Source organism: Lissotriton vulgaris, chromosome 5 (genome assembly GCF_964263255.1).
Source record: "Lissotriton vulgaris chromosome 5, aLisVul1.2, whole genome shotgun sequence".
Classification (NCBI taxonomy): domain Eukaryota; kingdom Metazoa; phylum Chordata; class Amphibia; order Caudata; family Salamandridae; genus Lissotriton; species Lissotriton vulgaris.
In genome coordinates this window covers 1,090,304,841-1,090,320,687 of record NC_141693.1, presented here as the reverse complement: position 1 = coordinate 1,090,320,687, position 15,847 = coordinate 1,090,304,841, and the positions used below count along the sequence as shown (strand labels likewise).

Below are 15,847 nucleotides of genomic sequence, written 5' to 3'. Positions count from 1 at the left end.
TGGACGGCCTCATGGCAGATTCGGCCTGGCTGCCCGACGTCCTGATCATCCACCTTGGGGGCAACGACCTGACCCGGCTAGGGCAAAAAGCAGTCGGGCAGGCCATCCAAAAGGATCTCACCAAAGCAGCAGCGTGGCTGGGCCCCACAACGGTAGTCTGGTCCGAAATGATCAGCAGGAAACATTGGAGAGGTGCTAATTCCAACAAGGCCGTCGATAACGCAAGGAGGAAATTAAATATCGCGATGCACAAGTTTTGCTACGCCAATGGCCTGGAATCAATCCGGCACGGCCTCATCCACCCGGGCGCCCGGAACTTTATGGGCAAGACGGGGTGCACCTCTCCGAAAAGGGGATGAAGGTGTTCTGGGATAACTTGTGGGGTGCATTGACACTCGCAGGTTGCATTTAAAAAAAAAAAAAATGATAAATAATAAGGGGGAAAAAGGTGGGAGCCACGAACCAGGTGCAGGGGGGGAGCTGCAGTAAGACGTGAGCCTCCCTGCGCTGTGGCGGAAATCCTACACTGGTTGGCTAAGAAAACACACCGGTGGGCGGTGTGTAAGAGGATGGCCACTCACTTTTGAATGCCGCACGGCAGGGTGACGTGGCGGCATAAAGGAGGGGAGTAACAGGAGGAGACGGCACTCGCGGCCCAGACCTGGCCGGACGGCAGGGTGCAAATGGTAGCGAGCTGGGGACCTAACTCCCGACAGGTAAGCTCCCCTCCGCAACACGTAGAAGGTGTAGGCAACCAACCACTGGAGCACCAATAGACTGGCAACAAACTGGTTTGTTTACAAGCCCCATTTTCGAACTAAGGAGGGCACAAAAAGACTGACACCTGTTATCACAAGATGGTGTCATAATTTGTAAATATGACATGTATGAGTGATGATTACTGTTCGCAAAATGGAAGATTGCTTAAAACCAGTTTGTGTTATTAATATGTCTTTGGTTATTAATAAACTGCGGCCAACAACGACCACCACTAATACCAGTATTGTTGGCTGACATTATTTCCCACCATTGGCAACAGCAGGATGCGGCGGCCTGTAAGTATGTAAGCTTGGGTCCCCAGGGAATAGGCACATGCGAGGGTTATGTCTTCCACCTTCCCCTTCTCACTTGGAATTAAACCAAATGTATTTCTTTGATTAACCCAAACGTTTCCTGCAGAGCTAAAAACCATACTAATCACTTATATTGCTTTCCATTGCTCACTCACCCTGTATTGCATCTACTCATGCGCAACCAGAGTTAACATTATTTTCCTAGCAGACAGTAATAGATGCATTAAGCAGCATTAGTCCTTTTACTTTACATTAGTCAAAAGCATTTGCGGCCTACTCCAGTGCTTTTATTTTGCGCTTGCGCAGCAGCATTTTCCCTCATGTTAGGCCATTTTCCCCATAAGTTTTTCACAGCACATGCTTAATGAGTGTTACTGAGGGTTCAATTTGACCTGGTTTCATTTCATTTCATTTCACGAAAACCCTGCTCCATTACTATTCAGAGGTTTCGCAATAAATCTTACTTTGGTTTTCTCCATTTCTGAATAATCTCCGACAGGTGATGCTAACTGAGGTCCCATTTGCAGCACTCTTTCAATGTTCTGCTTAAATTCTTTACCCACTAATTGTCTATACCTGGGACATGCTCCACCTTCAGGGTGATATGATTTCATATGGCTCATTTCCAATTTGTTGGGCTTCCATTAACAGCAAATAGGATTTTGCCCCTCCCTGGTGGTATTTTCTGTCCAGATAAGAACTACAGACTTATTTATCCTTGGGTGGAAATTCTGAATGCCTACAGCCTCTGCCCTCAGCTCTAGCAGATGTATATGAATCTTCATTTCCTAGAGTGACCACTTGTTGTTTACTTCAAGGTGTTGCAGGTGAATTCCCCAGCTTTCCATGGGTGCATCAGTGTTCATTAAGTTTTAAGTCTTTGTGCCAACAAATGTTAGTCATGAAGCAATGTTACTTTTATGCGTAAACCAGGCCATGGCAACCTTCATTTCCTGGGTAATATTGGCAATATTGTTGAAAATCTCTTGGGTATTTATCCATAGATGTTCTAACTATTCTTGGAGTGGCCGCATTTATAGACAACAGTTTGTTATAAGAGGGATACAAGAAGACATTATCCCTAGGAAAAGCTTGAACACTCAAACTAAAACGACTTTTTCTGGAGACGGACAAAAGTCAGGTTTGTCATTTTTTTGGATCCTTACTGCTGTGGGAAAGGTTGTCCATGAGAATGTGTTGAGAACTGCTCCCAGACGCATTCACTCTCTAGATGGATGGAAACAGGATTTCTCCTTGATGAGTTTTAGTTCTACGTTTTTGATAACTTGGAGGCAAGCTTTTGTCGAGTGCTTTGCAGCATGAAATGATGGTGCTTTCATGAGCTAATCATGCAAATATGGGAAAACCTAGAGGCATTTTGTAAATATTTTGGGAGTGTATTTAAGCCAGAAGGCAGGACTTTGAATTGATAATGGCATCCAGCCACCTCGAACCATAATTATCTCTGTGTTTTATATAACAATGATATAAACCTGGAGGTCTAACAATGTAATAACATCTCTTGTGTTTAGCAAGTGATGAATGTCCTGCTTTGTGATCATGTTAAATAACTGCTTCTTCAGATACCTATTCAGCTGTCTAAAATCTAACAACTATCTCAATTTGCCTGAACTTGATATTATGATGAAAACTTCAAATAGAAATCTGTGTTTTGATGAGCTCAGGGGACCTCCTCTACAGCATCATTGAGTAGAAGGGACTGAATTTCCTTTGTATCGAATATGCTGCAGCTGGTAGAGTTGTACATTGTTGAGAATATTGCGGCCTCTAACCTTTGAGGGACTGTTGGTAGGGTTGAAATCTATTTGTTTTGTAGCCATCTCTGAAAAAATATTTTTCCTTCCTCTGGCCCGACAAAAATGTTGGAGATTGCATTGCTGTAACACTCCTAAAGACCATGCTGTGTCTGTATTCGATTTTATTGATTGGAGGGTGTTGTCTTTGCACTTCCATCTGGAGCCTGTCCGTCATATGGTATGACTAATATTTTTGATTTTATTACAGCTCTGAAAGAGGGTGCTTTAAACCAGCCCTGTCATCTTAAGACAGCTGCACCTGCAATTTGTTTAAACCCACCGAGACTATATCCATTGTCGTATTGATGATTTCGGCCGAAGCTCTCTCATCTTCCTGAAAAATAGCTTTGCCTTGTTTGTTTGTCTTCTTTTCAACAAATCTATGAACGTCTTCAAAGTCAGACCACAGTCATATCTACCTAGTGTGGCAAGAGCTTTGAAACCTCTAATGTTCCTAGCAGGCATTGCTGAAAATCTGATTCCAATACTGTAGATGTCTACCCTCCCTGTCAGGTGAAGTGAACACTGGGTAGCTGGATTTGTGGAAAGGATGTACATTGTGGAAATGGAAAGTACTGCGACTGCAACAGGGAATTGCCCTGTTCAGGGAACATGTTATAGTAGTCTTTGAGCATTTGATGGAGGTCCGCCACCAGACCCATTCAAACTTACATGATAGGTTCCTGATAATCATGTCTTCATAAGCATATTGCTCTTCAAATGCTTTATATATTCAAGGCCTCTTCAAGTGTGCATCCTTGAAGGATAAATCGCCTTTCATGTAGTTAGTACCGTATTCCTCTTCTTTAACTATGTCCTTGCATTTGACATGCAATTGAGAAGGTGGTATGCAGCCCCAAAGGGGCCATCATCATTGTCTTCCTCTGAATGTTCTATATGTAGAAGATGTGCAGTAGACAATGGTGAGACCTTACTTGGTGAGGTCTGTTTCGCTCTCATGGATACTTGCTCCAATGGCTTTTGTTGTCTTCATTTGCCTCAGATGCTCCTTCAATAGCATTACTCTGCAAGATTCTGCCCTTATACATATGCTGGGAGGAGAGGAGAATGTTTAGCCCTTAAGGTGAAACTCCTGCACTCTTCTTGTCTACCATGCAGACCTTACCTGGTAGAAAAAGTGCCTCAGGAGGCATATAGGGTAATCATAGGACATGTATTTTGTTCCCAACCCTCTTTTCTAACCAGCTTATCATGGGAAACTAAAAAGTGTATCTTTTATTCACAGGATCTGCTACATCAAGCCTGATAATGCTTTTCACAGACTGTACCCAATCATTATACAAGGAGGGGTTAACATTCACCCACTCCCTCCAAATCTCTCTGCGTGCCAATAGCATAAAATAAAACAATAAGTATGACGGATCTCTATTTACTCCAGTTTGCACATTTAATAATACAAAAAAGAAAAGAGATAGGCTTACCTGAATTTGGATTTTAAGAATAATGGATAAAGCCATACTCACATCTTCCCGGAATGTTTGTATACTTGGACATTCCATGAACATGTGTATGTCATCAGCTGTACTTAGCCCACATTTAGAGCATACAACGACTCCCCCTTTCCCAAACTGGGGTCCATTATGCCCTATGGACCGAAAAGAAATGGTTCCTTCTTAAAAAGGCAGGTTTAACCACATTGTAAAGCAAACTCATAGATACTTGCCATAAGCTTTCCAGCGGGAGCACCGGCAAGTATTTCTGCCACAGGTCTTGTGGCAGCATAAAAGTCCGCTTAGTCATGTCGATCATCAGCCAGATCCATGTTGAAATATCTTTGGACTTTAGTACATCCAACATCAGTGTATCTCCAAAATCATTTGGGCACCCTGTCTTTGTGCTGGGAGATTGAACCCAGCTTTGTATTTGGAGGAATTACAATTTAGACACAGTATTGTCTGTCATCTCTTGACACTCCTCCCACAATATTAACTGTCCTTTATTCATTCATTTTTAAATGTTTCAACCTCAGGATACTGGCTTCTGTCAGAGATCAGGCCAACAGATCCTTGGACGATTCTGGATAGCCCGGAGAATTCCAAATAGGGGCCAGAATACTATATTACACCAATGTTGTACTTCTCTTAATGCATTACCAAGTTTCGGCCGTACCTTGGGGTAGTTTTAGACTCACCTTCTTGAAAAACGTAGGGTCTGCAAACTTCTGCATATAACCAAGGTCACCACCTTTTATGTCCTTAAGCATTGCACAGAATAATCTACCTATCTCTGAGTACTGAGGGCTATCCACAAGCATTTTCCCATTCTTGACTAGAAACGCCCAAGTGTAAAATTGCAAGTTTGAAAGGGCTAAACCACTGTTCTCTTTCTTCCACCTCAGCTTCTTACATGCAAAGAGTGACCCTTTTGAAGCCCATATAAAGCTGCCTATCTGCACCTGCAATTTTTCAAACCACTCACTCTTAAAAGGTAATGCCCCGGTTACTTACCGGTAATCTTCATTACTCCGAGTATAGTCTTCCTCGCCACATGAGTTACATAGTGAGCTTTAGCTCCACAACAGAACCCTCCAAAGCAAAAAGAAACCACCTCCCACCCCCTCCCAACATGGCCGACCAGTCCCACCTGACCTCTATAAGAGGCAGGCCGGCCCAACCAATCAGCCTGATCTACCAAGCAAACAATGAAGCCGATAGCCAGACAGGGAGGGGGGGAGGGAACTCATGTGGCGAGGAAGACTATACTCGGAGTAATGAAGATTACCGGTAAGTAACCGGGGCATTACCTCCTCGTTAGTCTTCCTCGCCCCCTGAGTTACATAGTGAGCAAATACCCAAGCCAACAAGGCTTCATTGACCACCATAACAACAACACCACACGGTGATGCAGAGAGACCAACCCAAGGTTGAAGTATAACAACTGAAAAGAAAACAGGGATCACAGGAAACCTGGAATCAAGACCTCCAGGAAAAGAAGGCCAACCAGGAGTCGCAGCTCCAGCACTCAGAATGGTCCCAGCGAAGTCCCCCCGGGACTGCTAGAGACCCACGTACCAGGCGGGGGACGACCACGCCGAAGCCAGATAAAACTCCACAGAGGAGACACCCATGAAGGGGGCCCAGGGAACAGAGCCACACCTCGCGGACCGACCCTGGGCCCCCGCCGGATCCACCGAACCCAGCGAAGCATAGGGAAGGACAGTGGCGGCTGGTGACATTTGAAAGTGGTGGGGCAGAAACTGATAATCATACTGCACCGTAGCGAGCGAGCGTAGCGAGCGAGCCCAAACCCCCTAAGGAGGGTTCGGCGGGATTTCCCCCCGAGAAAATTTTGAAAAATAGTGGGAAAATGGTGCATTTTCAAGCAAATTTGAGAAAGCAGGAAGGTTAATAAAGCTATTGTGAAAGTGCAGGTATTACATTATTAAAGAGCTTTCATATAACATAGGTAGCTGCTTATTCAGTATAACCACAGCGCTTCATAACTGCACAACTCTATTTACAAGCAACAGAGGCCGTGAGGAGCAACTCTGCTCTGCACGCGCTGTTTGAGGTTTCCGCACCAGTGCACAGTGGCGGCTTGCCTTTCTTCCTTATAGTAAGGAGGGGTGTGCCCGTTCTACCACAGGAAACAGGATTCCCTCTTTCGTTTTCTGTCCAAGTGCTGGTGGTGTGCCAGTGGAAGCAAAAATAGACACAGTGTCTGTCTGCTTCCACTGGCACACCACCAGCACACACATGACATGTTTGCTCTCCAAAATTAGAAAGTGATCTCTGTGCCAACGCTTTCCTCGGGCAAGACGGTGCCAGGCTACGCGAGAAAAGGCCGCTTTAATGATACAGGTCTGTGCTGCTAATGTGATAACATACAAAACAAAACAGCACCGCCACCAGCGTAATGTTGCCCTAGATCACACTGTGCGACATAGCTAAGCCTCACATCACATGTGCCATAAATAAATAAAACGTGAGCACAAAAACACTCATTTTCTTGCAGTATCGATTTCTTCGGGATAGGCAAAAGTGACAAAACAGTTCCTATCGACTAAACTTATGGAGCAATGCAATGGTCACACAACATTTTCCAGGTGTAAGTCTGAATTGCATCTGTAAAAAGTGGTAAGTTATGTCTGTATATTTCACACCTGATCAAAAATCTTTTCCAAATTGAAACCTATGAATGATATGCACACCTTAGTAACGTACACAGTCATGAGTTGTTACACAGCGGCAGTTTTAGTTTTAAATTTGCTTCAAAGTTACAATGGTGAATGCTAGCAAGAGCTCATTAAAAACTTGACCAGGAAAATCCCATGCAAACGTAGTGAACACCTTTTCCTTGTGAATTAACTTTTCAAGCTAATCAGCATATTTAAATTACTCCTAAAAAAAACCTGGCAAACCGCAGCAAAAAAAGTGGGAAAGCACAAAAATTACCCCAGATTTCACAGTTGATGTGAGGTAAGGGGAGAATGTTAAGTGAAATATTCAATAAATAAATGTAAAACTTGGAATAAAAAAATTCTATAAATTCCCTAATCAAATATGGGATCAGAAAAACAGGATTATGTGAATCTCCAGAATAGGATTCACCATATAAGGCTTCTAAAAGTCGACTCCAGACTGCAAAGGAGGTATTCCGACCTGAACATTACGATGACATGGCCACCAAAAGTGTGCACAGGGGTACAGAGGACACAGCACTTTAGAGGTATTTTCCAGAGAAGAACGCAGACTGCATCTGCAGTCAAAAAACACTGACTGGTGTCCGACACCCGACATGAGATGGTAACTCAGATGCACTGTGGGACTCATGGGGACAGCTTCCACGTTGTTAATAGTGGCAGGTGTCCGGCAGGTGTCCCATCTGGAGCAGTGGAAGCTGCAGGGCACACTGCATGCCCTCCTATTTCATTCCTTGCTTGCTGACTGTATTTTTCTTAAAGCGTCTCAAGCATTATTAAATCACTCAGGGGCAGATTTACTAAGATTTGATGCTGTGTGTGTGTCACAGAAGTTACGCAAATCAGATCAAAATCTTTGAGTCTGATTTTCTTTTTAGCGCTAAACTTGTTTAGTGCTGGAAATAATGTGAAACCAGCATTGCATTACTTCGCGCCAAGGGGGCGTACCATGGGTGGTACATGGGCACACCCATGAACACTCCCTCCCCCATGGTTTTTGACACTAAATCCAAATTACCACAGAAAGTGACAGCGTTAGAAAATAGTGCACCCTTCTACCAGGCGCTATAAAGAAGAAATGCCTTTTTTCTCCTTTATTTTGCATGTGGGAAAATGCTTAAAATAAGTCTAAGCATAGTATTTAGTACTGGAAGAGAATCCTTCCAGTACAAAACCTATGCTTGACTAATGGAGGCACCCTTGAACTGTGGTGCAAAGGTGTCTCCGTGGGCACGGCAGCGAATTTCAGCACATGCCCTAGGGAGAGGGGAGGCCGAGGGGAGTGCCATATTTCAGTAAAGTTGGTGCTCTCATGGTCTCTCATCATGCAGCGCAGCGCAACATTTGCAGCTGCTGCACTGTGATACGTGAGAAATCGGTAAATCTGCCTCTCAGTCCCTTTAAAGGTACAGATTATACTTTTTTTTTTTTTATTCTAGTGGGGATTACAAATGCAGGGAATGAAGTCTGCTGTCCCTCTCAGACCTAGAGTCACAGGCATTCCGAGGGGGTCGCAAACTGCTTCCTGCCTCATATATATGAACGAGGCAGTAGGTTTTACCACCTACGGCTAATTTAGATGTTGTGATGTAACTAATCAGGACCTCAGGACGCAAACCAGACGGTGTGCAAAAACACCAGCTGGTTTGCTAGCTACAATTTATACATTGCACCCAAAATGGCAGCCAAGACCTAAGTAAAAAAAAATACTAAATCCAAATATATCCAGCAAAATACATCAAAACAAATTAACCATGCAGATTTAAAAGAAAAATACCAACAATAAAAAAATAAAATAAAAGCAAAGCGGGTGAATCCAGAAATCGTTGCATATTTGTACAATTACAGCGAATAGCTCGCAAGAGATTTTTTGAGTTTTGCCACAATTATTTGTCATCTGATGAGCTGATTAATGAGCATAGACATGGATATACCATGGAGAAATACAGAAAGCCTTTGAAATTACATAATATTATTATGGAGCTAAAATGTAACATTTTCAAACTATTGGTTAATAACTTGGGCTGAAGAGAAATTCAGTACAGATATGAGATAGGAGAAGGGAGATAAGAAATTTGCAACTCTAATCATATAGAAATTCCCTGAGGAAAAGGAAGCATTATTTACTGACACAAGGCTGCCAAATAAAAAGCGTAAGCATTCTGTCCCGTTGGGTGAAATGTTGATTTCTTACTGTGAAAGTCCTAAAGTATAATCTATGATCTTGTATTAGGATTACAAGCACAAAACCACGTTTGTGTTTTACGAGGTGGGATTACTCAAAAAACATTAGAAAAAACTTCAACAAACCTAATTGAAGCGTCAAAGAGATGATTATTTTCATGAAATCCAGGAATTTTGAACACTACCTCCCCCACCACAGTGAGCTCTTCAACACTCCTGACTACCAGGTGCATCCACCTCAGCAAGAGCCCTTTAATGCAGCCTACAACTATACTCACAAACATGGACGTGCATTGTGATGAAGTGGCTGTGTCAGTTTGCAGATCGAGCGTGTCACCCTGCTCATAGAGGAGAGGTCGAGGAATGGTGATCAGCATCACAAGTGCCAAAATGAAGGAGGAGCCCCAGGTAGCAGGGCCAACGATGTAACCCTCCCACCCCAAATATGCCTGCATCCTGTATTCCTACTATCTACCGGCTCAACATGACCCCATATATCACTCCTTCCTGCCACTGCGGATGGAACAGTGATTAACAGTGGTATACAGGCAGCCAATACACCCCCTCGGAAACATTTCTGGCTTGCATTTTTTTTCTTGCGGTGATTATTAGACCCAGGTGTCTAAATCGCCCTTGTGGCACCGACGTCTCATTCTAGAGGCATGGAGTTCGCCCTGACCAGGCAATAAGATTCATCATGTCACTCTGCACCGAGAGGCTCTTCTTGGCACAGGCGATCGAATTACAATCTGCTCCCGCCATTTTACAATCTACGAGCAAAAAACACTTATTTGGTTGATATAAAGAGGTCCTGCTCGATTGAAAGACATTAGATCAAATTGAGTGGTTTGGTTAAAATCTGACACCCTGGAGACACAACCAACCGTGTGCGTGTGCCTAAACTGCCTTTGCAATGAAAAAAGTCACAGAATGGGAGATGAGTCTTTTAAGAGGGTCACTGCACTGGTCCTCGATTAATCTGTCCAGACAACTGAATGTTACATACTAGAGAGGATTTGTGCGCAATGAAAAATAACTAAGTTAGCACCTTTGCAAGTCTCGGCTTCTTTTGTCAGTGCGGTTGAAGAATAAATACAACTTGAAGTGGATTGTGTCTCTGAGCTGCCCCCCCCCCCCCACCAGGAACGGAGGAGCTGAGCACTCTCTGTCCTCCTGGGTGCTGTGGTCACTGCAGGAACATACACTTTTTGGATCATGGCTTCTGTCACCTCTGGAAAAGTCTGCAGCCTGCATTCTCCAAGGAACTGGCTTCCCAGAAAAAGGTACCCTAATTTGGCCCAAGTCCTGCAGTTCATGCTGCACAGACCCCTTCCCCCTCGCCTCTTACTATGAGCCTAATAGTAACCTTCTCCTTTTGTGTACCCATCTACTGTCACCCTTGAGGCTCAACCACGTTCTAGAAAGAATAGCACAATCGGGACATATTGCAATAGTAAATAAAAGACACCTCTAATGTGGAGGAGTTGCATTTACAATGTTTGTGCCCTGCCATGTCGCCTTACAGGGTAGCATGAAACCTAGCCAATAAGAACATCTCCCTAAAACACCACTGTCCCACCAAAACCCTGCCTGCATGGGTATACGGACACCCACCCCCTCCCCCACGTCAGGATCTCCAGTCCGCCCTCTTCACCTCGCCTACCTGGCCCCCGCCATCCGTTCTCCTTCCTCCGGACCTCCCTGCCTTCCTCACACTGCCGATAATCCATAACTTCTGTAAAGCTGTGCTTCCTCCGGAGCAGGGCCTAACCTATCCGTCCACCCTCACGGAGTTCTCCTCAGCATCCAACACTTTGCAGTAACGTAACGTTTTAAACTTAAAAAAAACCACTGGAATACAACAGCTAGGTATTGCATGTGACTATAACTTGCACCCTCGCCATGCTTACTCCTCTTCTGCGGAGTGGGTGAGGCGGAGGGGGGGGAGGTTGGGGGGGGGGCTGGGTACAAACTGGAAATGGAATAGACAATATGGATCGCGCGCGATGAAACCCATGCTAACTGCATGCCTTACTCTTCCCTACTGAGCAATTAAAACCCCTCCCCTCCCGCCAACAGCGCGCCAGGTGCACGTGCATCGGAGCAGTGCGGACAGCAGACTTCAATGGACAGGACCTCGCTGAATGGGAATGCTGCAACTGTGATAATGTCAGGAGGTGCACACCCTTTTAAGTTTACTCATGAAACAATTGCTAATTCTACTTAATCAACTGATTGCGTGCTCCCTGGTTTATGGGCAGCCAGCCCCAATCAATATTCATCTGCTAGTGGAAGACCACTGGTATACCAGGTGCACTGCCTGAAACTAAAGTATCGTACTAGATTTTAAACAGTGTTATTTTTCATTGCTACTAGTATTCAAGAAATGATAAACAAAACGACACACTTATTTTCAAAAACATCAATTCATGTTTAAATTATGAAGCAAAAGTTCTTCTTGTGATTGCAAATATAAAACAAACTAAGAAATGTCATCGTTCAATATTCTGCAGATATTTTCAAAAACTGATAAATGATGCACGTTTCTGCATATAACACAATACACATTACAACTGCTTCTTGTTTGAGGCCCAATGCATTTCGGGAGAGACTCCCTTCTTTGGGGGCACTAATGAAAAAATATATATAGAACAACATGTTACATTATGTACATTTGCTAATCCAGATACATATTTTGCTAAAAATCTATGCACGATCATTATAATGGCCAAGGTGCCAAACATCCTCATGTGCTTACTGCTGGTCAAATATCCGCCTTAATCACCAGTACTGAATACATAAAAAACATCAACCAAGTAAACAATATCATCACCCAAGTGCGAAATGTAAAATCAAAAGTGACTGTAAGGATGTGTTCTTTCTAAAAATTTAAACGTGTTATGTGCTCAAAACAAAACTCAAAATCGCTAGGAAAACATAGCGCACCTTTGGTATGATTAGTGAGTTCACTGTCACAATTTTGTCACGATAGCAGCTGCCTATGACTCAGGGTTGCAATATAGTTGAAAACGCCTGCAGGCGATAACTTAGTTCTACCAAATTTAGGTTGCCAGCATATGAATGAGTACCTGAAAATGACAAACAGTGCGATGTATATCATGGTATAACATTGTGTTTGCTGTGCTACCAGTAGTCCAAACACATGCGATCAGTTGTTAAGGAGGGATGAACACTCACCATCTACCCAACGGGTACAGATAAACTTGTATGTGCTGAGCAAAAAATCTCTATCCACAAAAGCGATAATTTTAGGGAATGACTCTGTAAAAAGTGAAAAACAGCGCTCACTCAAAAATCATACCGAAAATGTATACACAATGGCACAATAATAACCAATCTGAAATTCTTTTTACCTTTATGGTAATCTCAATACCGAAAACACGCCACGGGAGAATGCTCGCAGTCTCTCGCAACTGCCCCACAAAGCCTCAGATGGCTGGGAAATCTCTTTATAAAACAAAACTATTTTCATGGGTTTGTTTTTCATCTAAAGAGAGCAAACACACTCTACCATTCCGGTGGGCACGTGACTTTCCACCCACCGTCATAAAAAAGCGAGTAAACTGTAAAAACGTGATTTATCTCAATGCTCTCAGTGCACCTATAAGGCTTGGTACCACCATGAACAAAGCAGCAAACCAGATCTGGGGGTGGGCTTATGGTTAGTGGGAATCAAGATGCCGCCATTATCTCTGCTACTAAGCGGCAGCGCTATAGGCAATAAATGTTACTATCATTCCATTTAATTATATTCATTTGTCATCCTCTGAAGGATGGCAAGCTTAGTCGGCCTTTCTCTGATTCCATCTAGTGACCTGTTGGACATCACATGTTGCAGAGTAGAGCACTCAACCCACTGAGCAATTCGAACGGAGCACTTCTATCGGCGGTGTGAGGCACTGACTGGCAATCCGCGCAAAACCCCTGTTTCAATCTGAAAACCATGCAGCAACGTCTCTGTTTATGAAAGGATGAGGGCTCGGTCTTTCATCCCACCGTTCCACTCCCTTTCCGATTAATACCTGCTGTTACACTCGGTGTAGCTGCTCGGAGTTTGAAGAGTGATTGTGAGTGGGCAGGGCCGCAGGGAGAGAACGAGAGGCACGAGTGCAGTCACGACACACAGAAAAGGAGGGAATTGGCATTTATAAAGAAGACTAAGAAAGAGAAGCATTATAAAATGATTACCCAGGCCTGAGTCAGTGCAATATAATTGCGCCGTCCGGGTCCGCAGTAGGCTAGGCTGTAGGAGCAAAACAACTGGTGTGGTCACGACGATGACGACGAGTCAGGACTGGACTGAGTCACGCGCTCTCACATTGACTAATTCAGCCAATCCTGGCGCAGCCTTAACAGCGCCACTGCACCAGGATTGGCCCTCGAGCAGGATAAAATCTGCCCGTAATGAGACCGGGGCCCCGGGTCCCTTCCTGTGTCTCAGGGCTATAGGGGGTTGAGGGGGAAGGTCTAATAGGTACAACGCATGCGCAGGACAGTCTACATTCGGAATACTCCTGGCTGTCACATGCGCAGTCACCCTGCTGCTCTCATCTAGTGCCCTGGCTGCCTGCCTGACGGTGCGCTCTGACTGCCACTCACTCTGCCGCAGCCCCGCCCCTCACGGCCCACTTTCGAAGCAATGCCCGATTCCGTCGGGCTTTTCCCGGGTCAGCGCCGAGTCAGTGCGCTTAGATTTATTTAACAATCGGTTTTAAAACTTTTCCTATTTATGCATGGTTTGGTCGTCCATGGCTAGTGGGGCAACGCCCCAACGCCCCCTATGGACGCACCGCCACTGGGGAAGGATGCCAGCCTGTGTAAGCCAGTGAACCAAGGTGGAACGAGGGCTAGTGGCCCGAACGAACCGGGCCAAAAGACACAACACAGGTCATCCCACCAGGAAAGGAAAGACGTGCGGCCAAGAGAAGTCAAAACAGCACGCCGAACAACCAGCACGGACAAGGGAGGAACCTCGTCGGCCGGGAAAAGCGGTAAAGACACCACCCGAGTCCGAGGTCCCAGGGAAGGAACCCCGGGAAGGACACGGGGGAGACGCGTACATCAGACCGAAAGGCCACGCGAAAGACGGGCAATAAGGACCCGGAAGGAGGAGTAGAACCCGGTCCGGAGGGCCGTTCCCCCCTCCGTGAACAGAGACCTCGGAGGCAGACCGAGCCGAGGCCCCAGGCGTCGAAACACCACCGGGGTCAGGGTGAGACCAGTCAACGAAGGCCAGATACGACCCCGTCGAACCGCCCCCACCCAGTCGGACCCCGGGGGACAGACAGCCCGAAGGGACATGACCGGTGACACACCCACCATCAGGTTGGCCGACCCGACCAAGACACGGGGACACCGGAGCATCGGTGTAAAAGATGGCAGGCCAGGAGGACCGTTAGCGGGACTCAAACCCGAGGAGACTACGGCCTAAACACAGCGCCATAGACCCCTCGGCCATCCTCCAGCCACCTCCGAGCACGAGGAGCCGCGCGACTGCAGGAGAACCCCACGACCTCCAAATGACCCGGCGCCAAAGGACGCCCCCTCCCCCGACAAAACCAGAGGGAAGTACCGGGACCAGGCACACGCCCCCCCCGAAGGAGGAAAAGCCCGAGACGAGGACCGAAGGGACCCCGTACATAGGTCAGGAAGCCGACGGATGAGAGACACCGCCAGACGTGGAGCCTCATCCACGGGGGGGAAAAAGAACGAGGCCGAGAGGAAACACACGGCCAGACAGGGAACCCCAAGAGCCACACCCGGCGAAGAAGATCCACCAGGCGGGCCAGGAGCACAGCACCCCCCCCTCTTGGGCCACAAGGCAAGCCCAACGGAAGAACCCGCAACCGAGAGCGGGGACCTTTTCTTGGAACGCTTCACGAATTTGCGTGTCATCCCTGTGCAGGGGGCCATGCCAATCTTCTCAGCACCGTTCCAATCTCAGTACATGTGCTGCCGAAGCGAGCACCCCACTCGCAGGCCGGCCCCACAGGCCAATCCACGGTCCCAGAAAAACCTACAGGTGAGACAAGGGAAGGAGCAGGAACCCCAACCCGTCGAGACGGTGGGACCCCGCGGAACGTCCGCAAGATCAGCAAGACCGGACAGCAAGCCCGAAGAGCCCAAGAACCTGGACAGCCACGTTCCAGGACGGGATGCCACGGAGGCAACCGCCCCCCCCCCTCCCCCCCAGGGGACCCCCTGGAACGAGAGGGCCGAAAGTCAGTATCAGGGGGCGAAAAAGGGAGCGGCAGAACCAGCACGAGACCGGTAACAGCCGAAACTCGGGCCCGGACCCGCCGAAGGACCCCACCCATGCAAGGGCGGGACGCCCGCACCCACAGGCGGGAGGACACAACGGACCCCGGCAGAGGGAGGGAGTCCGGAGACACGCGTAGAGACCGCACCCGAGAAAAATCCCCGGGAACCACCACCGCCGCCAGCGGAGGTAAAACCAAGCCCAACAAGGAACGAAGCACGAACTAGCGTGACTTCCCAGTGCCGGACAACACAGATGCGCCACACGATACAATAATCGCGAACAACACTCCAGCAAGGGCACAAGGCGTTTGTACAAAAGCCGCAGACTC

At 46.5% G+C, this 15,847-nt stretch overlaps 1 non-coding gene across 1 annotated transcript; it reads right to left on the bottom strand.

Moving 5' to 3' along the window:
- Nucleotides 1-15,117: 15,117 nt before the first annotated feature.
- Nucleotides 15,118-15,225, bottom strand: LOC147712043 (U6 spliceosomal RNA). Its single transcript, XR_015296256.1, has one exon. It is a non-coding gene; the product is annotated as a U6 spliceosomal RNA (small nuclear RNA).
- Between the last annotated feature and the right edge of the window lie 622 nt (nt 15,226-15,847).